Source organism: Ctenocephalides felis, unplaced genomic scaffold (genome assembly GCF_003426905.1).
Source record: "Ctenocephalides felis isolate EL2017-DRISC unplaced genomic scaffold, ASM342690v1 CF-g0.4_SCAFFOLD_03571, whole genome shotgun sequence".
In the NCBI taxonomy this organism is placed as follows: domain Eukaryota; kingdom Metazoa; phylum Arthropoda; class Insecta; order Siphonaptera; family Pulicidae; genus Ctenocephalides; species Ctenocephalides felis.
This window is the reverse complement of record NW_020539725.1, coordinates 129,927-145,091: the sequence shown is the minus strand read 5'-3', so window position 1 is coordinate 145,091 and position 15,165 is coordinate 129,927. Positions and strand designations below refer to the sequence as shown.

The following is a 15,165-nucleotide window of genomic DNA, read 5'->3' as shown; positions in this document are numbered from 1 at the left end:
CCTAACGCATAAACCGACGGCGTATCGCAGGACGAATCCCGGTCAATCGCACGCCAATAAATGGAAGAGAACGACAAAATTGAATCTCTCCCTTCGATCTTTCGGGTTTCTCAGGTTTACCCCTGAACGGCTTCACGTACTCTTGAACTCTCTCTTCCAAGTTCTTTAAAACTTTTCCTCACGGTACTGGTTCGCTATCGGTCTCTTGGTCATATTTAGCCTTAGATGGAGTTTACCACCCACTTCGAGCTGCACTCTCAAGCAACTCGACTCTGAGGAGAGATCCTCTCGATACGCGCAACGGTCGCTACGAGCCTGGCACCCTCTATGGGTAAATGGCCCCATTCAAGATGGACTTGAACTCGCCGCAACGCACCGAGATAAACGGATCCTCCCTAACACTACATTTCCCAGCGTCCGTCTCCGACCGCGGGATTTAGTGCTGGGCTTTTCCCTGTTCGCTCGCCGCTACTAAGGGAATCCTAGTTAGTTTCTTTTCCACCGCTTAGTAATATGCTTAAATTCAGCGGAGAAATCTCATCTGCTCTGAGGTCGTATTATGATTATGATGTGCTTGCAAACGTTAGTAGGCAAGCGCACGCAAAATCGACGAGAACCTTTGAATCGTCCAAATTTGCCGGAACAAAACCGCATTTCGAAGAGTACGGTTTTCCGATTATCGGGAGGGTCGCAAGAATATAAAATCTCTAGGACACACAACCCGCCGTAATTCTACAGAATGTCAACGAACGGTAATGTCCGATGTTGCAAAGTGGACTGGCTCGCACGTTGAGTGAATTATTTAAGAGCCTGCATATACGCGAAACACCATCATTCGCCGGCAAGCCGTTTAAAGCAAGCGGCAGTCCGGTAATGTTATACGACTTTCAGCCAGAGGTGGTCCGGGAACAGTATTCGAAGACCGCAATGTGCGTTCGAAATGTCAATGTTTATGTATCCTGCAGTTCACATGTCGACGCGCAATTAGCTGCGTTCTTCATCGACCCACGAGCCAAGTGATCCACCGTTCAGGGTGATTTTATATATATTTATACCTGTTTCGATCGTGATTCCCTCGAAATCGTTTAAGATAACTCGAGCGATTCTGAAACTAGTATGTTTATTATGGTTACAAATAGTACATCGTAAAGCTTTTGCTTTTTGGTCCAAGATACAAGATCTCGTTTCAAAATTTAAATATGAATATTTCACTTGCCTTTCCGTGAATTCCTTTAAGTTTCAGCTTTGCAACCATACTTCGGAAACGGAACCCAAAAGCTTTAGTTTTCCGGAAGCTGCCCGCCGAGCCATCGGAGAAACATCGGCGGATCGCTAGCTGGCATCGTTTATGGTTAGAACTAGGGCGGTATCTGATCGCATTCGAACCTCTAACTTTTGTTCTTGATTGATGAAAACACATTTGGCAAATGCTTTCGCTTCTGTCCGTCTTGCGACGATCCAAGAATTTCACCTCTAACGTCGCAATACGAATGCCCCCAGTTGTCCCTATTAATCATTACCTCGGAATTCCGAAAACCGACAAAATCGAACAGAAGTCCTATTCCTTTATTCCATGCACACAATATTCAGGCGATTGAACCTGTTTTAAGCATTCTAATTTGTTCGAAGTAAACGTACCGGCACACCTCGACACTCGGTGAAGAGCACCTTGGTAAGATTTTGAGTTGGGCCGCCTTTTTACGTGCTAAGCCCACCGGTAGGACGTCCCACAGACATGCCTGTTGAACACCGCAAGCGGTGAACCGACAGTGTGGGACACAGATTCAACTACGAGTTTTTTAACCGCAACAACTTCAATATACGCTATTAGAGCTGGAATTATCGCGGCTGCTGGCACCAGACTGGCCCTCTAATAGATCCTCGTTAAAGGATTTAAAGTGTACTCATTCCGATTACGGGGCCTCGAATGAGTCCCGTATCGTTTTTTTCGTCACTACCTCCCCGTGCCGGGAGTCACCAAGTCAAACGGTGTGCAATTCAGAGTCACCAAGTCAAACGGTGAACAAGGCAAGCCCGCCACGGATTGGTTTTGATCTAATAAAAGCATTCCTCCCATCTCTGGTCGGAACTCTATTTGCATGTGGGTACGATCTAAGGAACCATAACTGATGTAATGAGCCATTCGCGGTTTTACCTTAATGTGGCTTGCACTGAGACATACATGGCTTAATCTTTGAGACAAGCATGTACTACTGGCAGGATCAACCAGGGTGCTATATATATATATATATATATATATATATATATATATATATAATAGCATAGTGCGTAAATGTCCCTTGGCGTCACCCGAGAGATCACACTTTGTATAGAAAAGTTCGATGAATATTTCTAAACAACGAATTTTCTTACATATATATATATCTGAGTCGTACGATATTCCCTGAGCATAATGAACAGTTTACATCGCGACTAGATATTTTATATATTTCGTATTACACAGATGCTAGACCTTTAACAACCGTCGAAACGCAGACCGCAGACCCAGTTAATTTCAAACAGTCTCTTTACCCTTCATTAGATTGAGAAGGTCGGGGCGAATTCATCATAAGAATTCATCGTTATAACTAACTTTTATTCTCGCTCGGAGAGTATTGAGTTGATTGCATTTGTATGTTTTATTTTCCGCATAAGAGTCTTTGCGTCAACGACACATGCTCGCGGATATGCTGTACAGTATGGTTGAACACTTATAAATAAGGTCCAGAACCCGGCCGTAAACCGACATCCGAACATATACGGCGTATATTATTCTGGACTAGTCTACGACAATTTGACCTGCAGCGACGGGTCGCCTCGGGTTACCGTACGAACCAAACAAACCGCGATGGACAGGCTATATGGCGGGTCGCAAGAAAATAAATTCTCTAGGACGCGCAATCACTTTAGCAATTTAGAGCACGTCCAAAAACAAACGTCATCGCTTCAAAATTGAAATATGAATATTTCATTGTGTGTGAGATTGAAAAATCTGCTTTCGCTGATCTTTCATTTTCTTAAAACAACGCAATGAAGCGAATGTTCAAATTCGCACAATTTGAGTAAAATCGTTTACTACAATCGATTTTGAAACATTAGACGTTTGTATAGCGCCCAAAGAATTGATTGAGCTATGCGTTTAAAGTATAATATTCAAAAAGAACGCATAACGAACTTTTTTATTCGCTCAGGCATCTGGCGATACCGAGCAGATATACATGGCAGTGCTCTCACACAATGCATAAGAGCGCTAAGCGGTTGTAAACCGCGTCACGCTGCTTTTGTACACTGCGCAATATTTTGCGACTAGCTCCGGTCAAACGTTAATGAAACGAATGATCATTGCCAGAGACTTTTGCCCACAGTATATTATACTATAGGAGCGCACTTGATTACAGCGATAATTTGTCGAGTAATCACAACATTCAGTTTGCAATTCGCTCCGATCGAACGTTCATAAAACGAACAATCCTCGCTGCGAGAAGCTTTTGATTTGTCAGTTATGCTGCACCACCCACCTTGACTTTAGTCCATTTGTAAAATCCTATATTATTAAAATATATAGATTTCATATTTGCGGTCCGCACACTCAAATAATTACAACTCGCTCCGATCGAACGTTCATAAAACGAATGATCCTCGCTGCGAGAAGTTTTGCCAGTTCTGGTGCACTACATATATATTTGACCGTAGTCAATTTGTAAAATCCTATATTATTAAAATATATAGATTTCATATTTGCAGTCCGCAGACCCAAATAATTTCAAATAGCCACGACCAAACGTTCAAAAACGAATGATCCTTCGACTACTTATCTATAGCCACAAACCAGCATCCGAATATATACGGGGTATATAATTCTAGATATGGCTCACAACATTATTAAAAGTTACGGTAATATATCATTGACAGACTAAAAGTATCGAATATGATGTAAAGACTACACCGGGGAATGATATCCGTACTCGCCTGAACAACATAGCGTACTTTAGCCTAAGCTTGCTCGCATCGCACTCAACACGACCTATCCCCCAATATAAGGGCCACAGCGCAAGTATTAGACTAAGTCCCAAGCGACGTGATTTTGACCTGCGGTGAGGCGTCGCTCCGGGTTACGGTGTGAATCGTCAGGACAAATGTCTGGGAAAATTTCGAACTGTGAACCCTTATGATAGAAATTTTTTTTTCGAAAATTTTGTTAGAGTTTCAAACAGTTTTATATATATGGATAATATGAATTATAGTTAATTATTGAGTTTTTGGTGTTTTTTTTGTTTTTTTTTTTCAAGCTTTTGTATAAAAATATGTATTTATTGATTTTTATTGATCTCAAAGAATACAATACGAATTTATATAAACTTATATTATTTTTTTTAATTAATTGTTTAAATTTTCTAATTTCACAATAAATGTTCACACCAGTTTTCATCGATTTTCTCTTAAACGGTAAAAGATACGATAAAACTTTGTTCGTACGAAAGATGCAGAATAAAATTACGAATAAAATGGTATATCAATGGTTAAGTATGTTCATATAATTTTTTTTAGATTCTCCGATTTTCACGACGGCAACTCGCCTGTAGGCCATACCGTGCGAAATTCGAAGTTGTGATATATGGAAAAAGAACTAAGAATTTTGAGACCTTTCTAATGATGTATAATACTTTATATGTTTTCTTTAGAGAAATATCGAATCGTGAGGAGTGTTGCTCCAACCTAATCGCACTTTGCAATTTGACAAGTTAACAACTACACAGCTTGCTCTATACTATCTAAACCGTAAAAGATACGAAAAAACTTTGTTCGTACGAAAGATGCATAATAAAATTACGAATAAAATGGTATATAAATGGTTAAGTGTGTTCATATAATTTTCTCTAGATTTTCCGATTTTCCCGAATTTTCACGACGGCAACTCGCCTGTAGGCCATACCGTGCGAAATTCGAAGTTGTGATATATGGAAAAAGAACTAAGAATTTTGAGACCTTTCTAATGATAAGTTCTGCGAATACTTTGCGGTCGGTAGGGCTTCACAAAATTATCTTGAGTATTGCAGTAAATTGGATAGCTGTTTAATGACAATTTTTGTAGGTTCAGAGAAGTATTGTCATTTAATATAGTTTTAATTTTCTCTGCGGGTAACTTTGAAGGCATTTGAATTGAATTAATCCCTGACAAGGCATCAGCAACCACGTGAACTGTGAAATGTATTCCAGCTGACGTTGCTGACGATCTGAAGCCTTTTCTATTTTCTGTTGAAAAGCATAAGTTATTGGTTTGTGGTCAGTTCAATGAAAAAATGTCTGCCTTCTAAGAGATGTTCAAAATATTTGATTGCAGCAAAAATGGCTAGTAATTCCCGATCATATGTGGAGTATCTTTATTCTGTGAAAGACAGTTTTCTCAAAAAGAAACCTATTGGATGCCAGGCACCATTAAGTTCTTGTTCTAATGTAGCTCCTATAGCAGTAGTGGATGCATCTGTAATTAAATTAATATTTGCTATGCTTGAAGGATAACGAAGAAGAGTTGCATTTGCTAGAGCTTCCTTCAGCTTGTTGAATGCTGATAGTGAGTTGTCATTCCATATAATTTGAGTCTTGTCGTTTTTTACTGAGGACTTCAAATAATCATAAAGTGGTGCTTGTATTTTTGCTGCTTGTGGAATTGATTTACGATAATAGTTTACCATGCCCAAAAATCTTCGGAGTTCAATAACTGTCAAAGGTTTTGGATAATTAATGATTTTCGCTACTGGGTCAGGTGAAGGAGAATATCCTGCTGCACTCAGTTTGTAACTGAGGAAGTTCACTTCATCCTTACCAAAGACGAATTTCTCTAAGTTGATTGTTAGTGAATAGTCCTGTAGCCTCTCAAAAACCATTTGAAGATGACGACGGTGCTCATTCAAATCAGTCGACATTACCAGGATGTCGTCTATATAAATAAAAACAAAATTAAAATCTTGGAAGATGTGATTGAAAAACCTCTGGAAACCCCATGTTGTGATAATTGCAGTCTTTTTGATATCCTCTTTACGCATGGGTACTTGGTGGTAGGCTTTTTCTAGGTCTATTGTAGAAAATACTGCTTTCTGATGCAGAGTATTAAATACATTATGTATTAAGGGTGGAGGATACCTGTCGGGCAGCGTGTTTGCGTTCAGCCTCCTATAATCTCCACACAGTCTGAATGTGCCATTCTTTTTGGGAACCATGTGAATAGGGCTTGCCCATTGTCTGTAGGAAGCCCATGTTGGAAGTCCTCAAAATGCCCCTGTTCAGGAGATCTTGTATCTCGGATATAGCTGCAACAGCCTTCTCTCCGAAGATCTTCCTGAATCTGTTAGCTAATGGTGGACCTGTTATGGTTATCCTGTGGGAAAAATGACATGATTTAATATTGGTGGTTACCTGCGGCTTTGTTATTGCAATGTATTGTGCCAGTAAATTCTTGAAAGGCTCTGCCGGGTTGACAGTGGAGATGTTGACTTGCTGTGCCTTGAGTACCTTTCCATCAGAGGTTAGGCCTGGGGTCGAATCAATCAATCTTCTGCTCTTCAAGTCTATCAACAGATTGTAGTTGCTCAGGAAATCGGCTCCTATAATGGCTGTGGCTACATCGGCACAACAAACTGCCAGTTAAAGCTTCTGCGCAGTGATAGATCTAGCTCCAGAGTTCTCTTGCCATACGTGGATATTCTGCTAGAGTTTTCTGCAAACAAAACTAGCTCTTCTTTGGCATAGCCATTAGCGAACTTATGGGCTGATAATATCGATAAAACTGATCCAGAATCTATAAGAAATTGAATTTAAGTTTTTCTGTCTAATATATGTGGGCGGAGCTCAGAGCAAACAGAATTAATTTCACCGTCATGGAAAGCTCCAATTAATGACGATGAAGTCAGTTTTCCGACCGGTTTAAAGATTTAGGCAGACAGGGATCTTCACATTTTGTGGCTTTCTCACCATATCTGTAGTGATAATAGCAAACTGCTCCACGGGAAGGTGTCCTGAAACTATGTCGAGAACCACTTCTTGGTCTTGACCGATTGTGTTGTGATTCCTGCTGATCATTTTTCTGCCTTTCAGTTTTCAACAATGCCTTTAGTTCCTTGAGTTCCTAGACGCATGACATAAGCAGGGTTTCATGGCGGTCCAGTCTCTGTTCCACTGAAGGCTTGTGTGTTGCGGACATCACATATGATGTGGGCGCACAGTGATCGACCAAAGTATCGGCTACTTCCAACAGGGCTTCCGGACCTAGATGACGAGAAACTATCAACTGGGGCCGAATGTGGTGTGGCAGGCGCTCTGACCACAGTTTCATTATGATGTCTTCACTGACCTCTCTCTTAACCAAATCCATCAACTCTCGTAGGAGCGGTAATGGTTTCTTCTCTCCTAGAGATAAGTTTTTTAACAGTTTGTCAATCTGCTTACCTCTGGATTCGGACACTCTGCTTAATATAGTCTTTTTAATGTGTTTGTATTTGCCCGTCATTGGAGGATTACGGAGGACATCTTGAATGAGGCGCAGTGTTTTAAAGTCCAGGGCTTTAAGTATTGCCGTGTACTTAGTATCGTCGCTCCTGATCTTGGCAGACTGAAACTCAGATTAAATGACTAAGAACCATGGGTCTGGCGAATCTCCAATGAATGGAGTAAGACGGTGATTATTAAATGCTGCTATATTGTATTGCTCAGCACAACTGTCATGTTCAGAAACACGTGGACTGCTCGTATTTAGGTTTGGCTCCTGATCCAGATCGATCAGAGACCTGTTGAGCGCTGTTTCATCATTGGTGAACGTAGATCGAGTCGACATCTTTGAAAAAATTGGTATAAATTACCTTTGTAAATTTCTTTGTAGCTGCAACGTGCTTTTTTTTTCTTCGTCCGACGTCACCAATTATGGGTACTAGGACGTTGTGTATGTCTCTTGCTTACTTGTTTCACTTCGTCACGTCGGGGTTACCAATTATGGCATAAGTGAGCCATTTGATATTAAATAAATTATATTTAGAAATGAAACAGTAAATCACCGTTGTCTACGCGATTATAATGATAGTTTATTCATAACTCCAGACTTCGAAACGGATATGATATACATTTTATATATCAAATGATTTGATCGACAATAAAATCGCGGACTACAGTACGGGAGAACAAATTATTAGATTATGAGAACAAAAAATCTAGCTACGGGTTGCTAGATGCAAAGTTTACATCAGCGTAGCTCAAAGTGTGCTGTTTAGTTTTGTGATCACATTGGCGTCAATCAACTGACAGCTGTCATGAAACATGTTCATTCCGCTATATATATATATATATATATATATATATATATATATATATATTTATGTATATACTAACTGACCCAACAGACGTTGCACTGTACCCATGTCTACAATTCAAATGATGAGCCTCAATTTCTAATTTCTACATATAAATTTCAAAATTTCAAATCAGACACATCGCAACATATAACATAAATCAAATAGACAAATATCTAAATATGTTGATTAAAATTGTATATAAATATTTTCACAATAATTTTTTTTTTAACGAATTTATTTTTAATATATCAATTTACTTCAATGCCAAGGCATATACAATATTTTAACTATATTAGGTACTGCGGAGTCCCAGACGTAAGTGTTTAGTTACCAATTATTTTAAAGTTATAAAAGGTAAGTTATAATAATCGCAAAAAAAACAAAATTCAAATTCAATTTTTTGAATTTTTCTTTTTTGTATTGCAGAGCAAAAATTCACAGATTCCAAAACATTATTAAAGTATTATCCAACGCAACAAAATCTTCACATTTGTACAAATTTAAATGTATAACTTTTTTCGTAATTCACAAATGTGCAAACCATAAAATAATATTGCCGCCCGGCCGACAGATCTCACATCTGGTCCGTTATAAAGTATCTGTCTCTAGGAACATACAGGTCTGGTAGACATTTATGTCCTAAAGTATTAACGTAATTTTTAACTAGTTTTAATATTAAAAAAAATTTTTAGCAGTTGCGATTTTAATTGTAAATTGTAATTAAGAGCCAAGAAAAAATTCATACTGTTATTTCGTTGGAAAAACTGGATGCAAGCCTATTACATCCATCATTGTACCTTAATGAAATAAATTTCTCAGATTTCTGTATTCAAACCTATTTCTAGAATTATCAATTGGTCATGATCATATGATATATTTTACAATATTTCTTTACAGTGATTCAGTCGACAGTTTTCCGGAAACCTTTATTAATTCTCGATTTCAAAAAGACAAATGTTACTACTTACGTCGCAAAGGTTTTGAAATCTTTGTTTGGTTTGTAAAATTAATATATCCAAACAGCAATAGTATACATTAAAATAAGATTTCAAGTCTAAAATTCTCTCATCTTGTGATAATAACGCTTTATTATCTTTTGTATTTTGTTCTTTAATAGTTATTGCAATCCATCTTTTATGCAAATTATTTGTACTTCTTCAACAAACTATTTCAATAAATTTTCATATGTTAATTCGCACAGTCTATTCAAAAGATTACTTAATAAAATACTAGTTATATGTAAGTCATTACTGGCATGTTCTGAAGTTTCAGAACAGAAACTTATATTTTTAAACAATGAAGAAAGAGAAATCTAAAAATGATTTAGTTGATCATATTTATCAAAATCTAACTATTAAACTGACGCGTCATGCAGACAGTTAGAGTAGTAACAACAGCAAACAGAAACCGATGTAACCCTCCGTCGGTCGGATATTTTTTCAACTTCGAACCGTCGGAGTGGTCTGGCTGGACCACTATTAATTTTACATGCATTTATATGCGATAAATGAGTTTTTGGTGTCTTATATATTGTGACAACTTGGGGTTGAAGCCCCCTTCTTGGGGTATGCAATGGCTGCCAAATATTATATTCTAGCCTTGCAACCCCATTACGAAGGGCTTACTTCAACACTCCAATCGCCCGCTAAAGTACCTGTAATTACCTGTGGGGGTTAGTAGCTACTATACGAATGAAACCAAGATTACTTTTAATAACTTAATCTATTTAAATAATTAATAATACATTCCGCATGTATTTGTGGAACATGACCGTACTTGCATACGGTCATGTTCCCTAACTAATACCACTTATTCTTATATCATGGTATATGTGCTTATATGGACATATGAGGGGAGAATAGCTACAGCTTATAATCTACATAATCTGACCTTTAAGCTGGACCTGTCTTGTTGTACAACACACACAACTAACACTAACGTATTCCAAGGCGTTCGCCTATGGGATACGTCTTAGATGGCTGTTACTTCTTAATTGCCAGGACCTCCAGAGCAACTCTCCTTAGACCCCAAGAACCAACAAATAGTTAAGAGTAGGGACGGTGTACCCTGGGGTTGACGACCATCAGGCGACAATAACTATACATAAGACGATAATATTGATTATCGTCACACGCCCCCCTGTCACACCAGAGCCGCCCTCGGCTCTAAAAATTGTTGCTACTTCTCAACGATGTTTGAGGTCCCCGTAGCCGTATCCATAATTGTTGGCCGTACGTCCAGAGCCTGGTTTACTTAATATGAAATCGAACGTAGACTGTAGTTGTGGGTGTGTGCCTTCAGTAATTGTGCTTTCGGTCAGATTTATGTCGTCTTGGGTTCTTAACTAGCTATTCTTCCATTTATTAATAAATAAGATTGTTACACAACAAACAAAAAAAGAAATTGATAACAAACATAACAGGTATTCAATAAAAAGAAATATAAATCGACAACCATAATCTTTAAAACAAATATCAAAACTAAATTTATGTATGGGTCAATTGGACCTTCAACTTGAAACTTGAACTTAATTATTTTGTTTTCCAAGAGCTCGTGTTTGAAAAAGAGAAAAAAAAAACTGTACTTATATGAACTTCAAACCGCCACGTTATTCAAATTTAACACGAAAGAAAAACTAGCATTTATGCATAATGTTACAATACAGAAAAAAAAGGAGTTAACGTTGAAAAATTAAGATGTTACCAAAAAGAAAACGTTTTTTTTTGTACAGTTTTTTTTTTTTTTTTTGGAACACGCTATCTTGAAAACAAACTTAACCTATGTGTGTGTGCTGTTCCCTATTTTCTTGGTTGTAGTATTAGTTATTATGAAATACACGTAACTCGAAATCTAAATTAGTTCGCCAGAATCGATGAGCCCGATGATATGGACAATATAAAGTAACGCGTGTAAAAACATAAACAAATAACGAATGTGACGATGAACAATAAGAAAAAAAAATATTTACATTTGCTTTAAACTAAACTCGATTCCGTAAATAACTAAATGACTAACGAGCGCGACATTTACAGTAATTCAGCCTCTACTGGTGTGATTGCCCCCCGAACACAAGACCACGGATGGGGGCTAAGATCTAATTATCCTTCTTGCTCCCCCCGCAGCGCCCCAACCATAATAACACTAGACCGACCGCTTATGCCCACCCAAAAACAATGGCACTTACAATCACCTGTGTAAGCGGGACACACCCAGAGTTCCCCAGCTCGGCACAAGGGCCCTCAAAGGTTGCCCCCTTCGCGGGGAAATGGCGACGTGCGACCTATGGCGCCATTCCAGTCTCACTGAAGGTACCTTCTTAAAATATTCCCAAAATCACATATAATTCTCATAATAATTCGACGGCTGCGGGTTTGATTAAGGGCGGTTTCCCCGATTGAAACCGTACGCGTCCATCGACTCGGGCACCTCAATGGTCCTCGTTCGTGGACAACTGGGCCCAGCTTTAAACAATAATATTCTCATATACACATAACAAAAACGTACATCCGATATGGCGTCCCGATATAAGCCTGCAGACTTATATTTATATAATCTTGTTGCAACAACCTACTCTCCACAAACAAAAATCCCACTATAACTTCTTTGCCCCATGACGACTAACTATCCTAACATATTCTAAAACTTAATTCTACAATCTATCTAAGGGAGGGGGAGGGGAATCTTAAGACTAAACCTTATATTATTATTATTTAAAAAAAAAAGTAAATGATTTTTTCCTCAATCGTATACTTCTACCCCGAAAAAATCTTTTACTCTATCAAAAATGAATCATGTCGTATCAATCTAATTTCTTATGAAACGAGCCCGGACGTTTCATGCCCAAGCGTTACTGCTTGTCCCGGCCGCTCGGACTAACGCTACGTCAACCGACGGCCGAGCTGCCTACGGTATATTACTATACAAAATAAAGAAAACAAGTAATATTGAAAATAAATAATTAAAAAAAAGGTGGTAAAGGCTACGACACGATTCTTCAATTTATATATTTGTTCATACAAATATACCTATTCTTGATTCCTAACATCAAGTTCGCCCTATCTCTAATACCCATACATGTTTGCTTCCTTTATTAATTTCTTTCTTTAATTTTATTTGCCATATCGGACCCCTTAATCAGGATTGGGCGTTCAAAAACACGAGCCAAAAACTATTGACGAGACAGAATTAAAGTATTTTCAATAAAAATAAAATCGTATTTTGTCCATATAAAAGGGCGTCACAAAAATTAAACAACACGCCGACGGTAAATACACTGCAATAAACGCGGTAATACACTGCAAACATTCATTTGGTTTGATTTACGGTGACATTATCAATAAACAAAAAAGACACGACGAAAATAATAGTTTACATCTAATCTTAATCATTCTCATACTTAATATAAAACTATTATACTTGATACATATACAATCGGGCACCATAACATAATGAACTTTTTAAATTTGCCCTCTATACTCTCATTGCCTTGTAACATAGGCTATAAAATCTATCCGTAAACCAAACCAAACCTTTCGCGACGCACGGCTAAAAAAACGACACAACGATATATACATATATAAAACAAAACATTATTCGAATATATTAGAATGGCGAACAAAACGGATAATGCAATAATGATAAATGGGATAAAAACAGTAAAAATGACAAAGTTACGCGTATGATATAAAACTAATTTATAATGGAATAATAAAACATTAAAATTAATAAGAATTAGACAAAAGAAGAAAAAAACTACTAGTTCGAAAATAAAAACGGCGAAAAAAAAATGTCACTGGCCGTTCTAGCTGTATGACCCACACAACTAGAGCGTTTATCCAACCGTCGGGTACAGGTCCGTACTTGGCAAGACCGAGTGAAACCCTTACCAGTGTTCCTGCGCCCGCAGAGATATGACTTCTAAAAGACACTTTGTGCCTGCAATCTGCTCTAATTAACGAAGGTTGGCTAGTCCTTTCGTTACCGTGCCGCATACGATGTATAACTAGACTGGTCGCGATAGCCGTTGTGATCGTTATGCAAAGAAATCATATCCCAATCCTACTTTTAGTAGAATCGGTTGGATAAAGCCGCGAATAGAGCACCAGACAATGGTGACCCGGCAGAACTGAGGCCAACATTAGTACGCGTAATCATAACAAAAGAAAAAGAGAAAATATTTAAAAGACAAGAAAAAGATTATCAAAATTATTAAAACTAATTCATTATTGCATCATCTTACAAAAAAAACACGAAAATACACGACGTTAACATGTGAAAAACAAAAGAAAAAAACTCTACTAATACTACCAACCAATTACTCTATACCTATTTATTACACAACAATCCAGCTGGTCAGATATGAATAGCTTGTCTATGTTTCAACTATTTGAAACAAAAAAAACTAAGTCCTTGTTAAACTAACAAATCCGATTCGGCACTGTCTGCCTGGCTCAAAAAAACTTCGACTCTCTGCACGCGTTTCGTACGCGCCAAACATCTCACCCCGTGAGTTTCTCAAAATTCTTACACTTTTACACATAGGCACGCTAGTCTTTATGCTAATTCTCCCCCGTAAAATTACTTAAAAATAAAACCAACAATAATAGCAATTTGTTAAAACTTGTTAAATTGCTAATCCTACGCTTGACTAACGAAAGTGACAAAAAACTTGACTTGTTCGGATAACTTTCAAAAACTTTTAAACTGATTAATTTATTATAAAATAATTTTCAACTTAAATTAAATTTTTCTTTATAAAATAAAAAGTAAAAATTCTTATCTTATGAATCTAGTTGAAAAAAAGTTAACAAATTTTTTAGCTAAACTCTCATAAGAGTTTAAGAAATTTGCCAACGATAACATAAAAAAGAAAAACAAGTTCCTTTCTAGTAAACATTAACTTATTTAGAAAATCCTAACTATTTAATCTATATAAGTAAAGAAAAACTTAATAATTTTTACAACTTTCTTGGTCTACATAATATTCTGAACTAATAATTAAAAATAATCACAAATAAGAAACAGGCTTTTTTTTTTAAATTTATGGTAGACCTTAATTTAATTAAATTATCCTAACTATTTTAATAATAGCGCGTAAAAAGTGAAAAGTAATCTTGCCTTATTCGTCTTTGAAATCGAAAAATTTGGTAATTACAGGGTTTGTTAACAACCGCAAATAAAAAGAAAACTAGATCAAAAATAAATGAAAACCGCTGAAACTATTTGTGTTTATCTGTATTTATATCCGTACTTATGTTTAAAAAATATTATTAAAAATGACAACAAAATGCATGATGCGCGCGAACATTTTCAAACCGTTTAACAATAACTGAGGGTGAGTATGAAATTTTGAACTTGACCACCATGCTGAGTCGCGCACAGGTCAGGTCAAAATCACTTAAAAAAGAGGCTGAATGTTAAATTTCTCCGAAAAATGGCCATGTGTTTTGCGTGACCACGAGTATGTGCGCTAAAATGTCCCAAAAGCGAAATATTTGAGCTTACTAGAAAAAATATATTCGACAATTTGAATATTATTTTAGAAAACTAAAAATATTTTTGTGGATATATTAGCGCGATTTTTATAATAAAAAGAATAAAATGAAGAAAAAAATTGCAATCACATCTACGATTATGTGAATTTATAATTTTTCATTTATTTTTTTTTTATTGCTTATTATTAGAACATAATAATTTAATAATTTGTAATACTGTAAAACAAAATTGGGGAGAAAAAAAATAGAATTAACTTAATAGAGCAAGAATTAAAGTTGAATTCGATTAAAAAAATACAATTTTGTTATTTTATAAATTTTATACTATTGAA

The 15,165-nt window shown here is 36.8% G+C and overlaps 1 non-coding gene across 1 annotated transcript; it reads right to left on the bottom strand.

Annotated features, from left to right (window-relative positions):
- Window positions 1–881: 881 nt before the first annotated feature.
- Window positions 882–1,036, bottom strand: LOC113387169. The gene has a single exon (XR_003368122.1). It is a non-coding gene; the product is annotated as a 5.8S ribosomal RNA (ribosomal RNA).
- Window positions 1,037–15,165: the final 14,129 nt, after the last annotated feature.